We start from the raw sequence: 2219 nt of genomic DNA on the forward strand, positions 1-2219 counted from the left end.
ATGCTTGTTAGTTCTGGTGCTCCGGATAATCTTTGGGGTGAAGCCATTTTATCTGCTTGTCATTTACAAAATAGAATTCCTTATAAGAAAACGGGTAAAACTCCTTATGAGTTGTGGAAAGGGTATCCACCTAATTTGAAATATTTGAAAGTGTGGGGGTGCCTTGCTAAAGTTATGTTGCCTGATCCTAAGAAAAGAAAAATAGGATCTAAAACATCTGATTGTATATTTATTGGGTATGCTGAAAACAGTGCAGCATATAAATTTTTAGTAGTCAAAAGTGATGTACTTGAAAATAATACTATTGTTGAAACAAATAATGCTGAATTTTTGAAAATATTTTTCCTTTAAAATTTGAGAAAATTTCTGATGCTCCTATTATTCCAAGTGATAATATTTCACATGTTCCAATTGTTCAAAATGATTTTGAAAGTGAGGATTTAAGAAGCAAAAGACGAAGGAGAGAAAAATCTTTTGGTAATGATTTTTATACTTATCTTGTGGATAATGATCCTTTAACATATTCTGAAGCTATTTCTTCGTCTGATGCCTCATTTTGGAAAGAAGCTATTGATGTAGAATTAAATTCAATTTTACAAAATAAAACTTGGATTTTAGTTGATTTACCTCCGGGAGCTAAACCCATTGGTTGTAAATGGATTTTTAAGAAGAAACTCAATCCGGATGGTTCCATTGATAAATACAAAGCTAGACTTGTTGCAAAAGGTTTTACCCAAAAGTAAAATATTGATTATTTTGACAAACTAGAATTTCCTCGATTCGTGTTTTACTTGCCTTGGCTTCTATTTATAAACTTTATATTCACCAAATGGATGTTAAAACTGCTTTTTTAAATGGTGATTTGGAAGAGGAAATTTACATGGAGCAACCTGAGGGTTGTATAGTGTCTGGCCAAGAAAATAAAGTATGTAAATTGCTAAAATCTTTATATGGTCTAAAGCAAGCGCCTAAACAGTGGCATGAAAAATTTGATCAAGTATTGATTAATGATGGTTTTTCATCTATTGAAGTAGATAAATGTGTTTATACAAAATGTGTAGATGGTACATGTGTTATTATTTGCCTTTATGTGGATGACATACTTATTTTTAGTTCTAGCCTTGATTTGGTACATAAAACCAAATTTTTCTTGTCTTCTAATTTTGAGATGAAAGACATGGGAGAAGCTAGTATTATTTTAGGCATGAAAATTATAAGAGATGGCAGTAGTTTGATGTTGACTCAAGAACATTATGTTGAAAGAATTCTTAAAAAATTTGATAATTTTGATGTAGTACCTGTAAGCACTCCTTATGATGCTAGTAGTCAGTTAAAAAAGAATAAGGGAGATGCTATAGATCAAAATAAATATGCTCAAGTTATTGGTAGTCTAATGCATTTGATGAATTTTACTAGACCTGATATTGCATATGCTATGTGTAGATTGAGTAGATATACTCAAAATCCAAGTCATGATCATTGGAATGCATTAGTAAGAGTAATGAAATATTTGAGAGGTACCATGAACTATGGTATTAAATATAGTGGATTTCCCACTGTACTAGAAGGATACAGTGATGCTAACTGGATCTCTGATTCAGATGAGACAAAATCCACTAGTGGTTATGTTTTCACCCTCGGTGGGGGTGCTGTGGCATGGAAATCAGCTAAACAAACTATAGTAGCTAGATCTACCATGGAATCTGAGTTTGTGGCATTGGAATTAGCTGGCAATGAGGCCGAGTGGTTAAAGAACCTTTTGGCGAGTATTCCACTAGGAATTAAACCGACACCTTCTGTGTCGATGCATTGTGATTGCCAAGCTGCAATAGCCATTGCCAAAAATAAATCCTTTAATGGAAAGAGTAGACATATCCGATTGAGACATAATATGATAAAGCAGCTGCTGAAAGATGGAAATATTTCCATAGATTATGTGAAGTCAGAAGTGAATTTGGCAGATAATCTGACTAAACCTTTGGGAAGAAAATTAATATCCGAAACATCGAGGACAATGGGACTTTTGCCAATTTGAGTTATATCAACTATGATGGTAACCCAACCTATGTGATTGGAGATCCCATGAAGTAGGTTCATATGGGTTGTGAGCACGTGATTTTTGCCCTAAGTGAATTATTCCCAAAAATTCAAACAAAATAATTTTTCTTTCATTATTTTTCAATTTTGTGAATTTTGTGTTATTTTTGTTAATTGTTTGC

General features: G+C 32.8%; 1 pseudogene; it reads right to left on the reverse strand.

Annotated features, from left to right (window-relative positions):
• Positions 1 to 1836, reverse strand: part of LOC109216844 — a 15375-nt pseudogene extending 13539 nt beyond the window's left edge.
• Between the last annotated feature and the right edge of the window lie 383 nt (positions 1837 to 2219).

The sequence above is a fragment of the Nicotiana attenuata genome, unplaced genomic scaffold (assembly GCF_001879085.1).
Source record: "Nicotiana attenuata strain UT unplaced genomic scaffold, NIATTr2, whole genome shotgun sequence".
NCBI lineage: Eukaryota > Viridiplantae > Streptophyta > Magnoliopsida > Solanales > Solanaceae > Nicotiana > Nicotiana attenuata.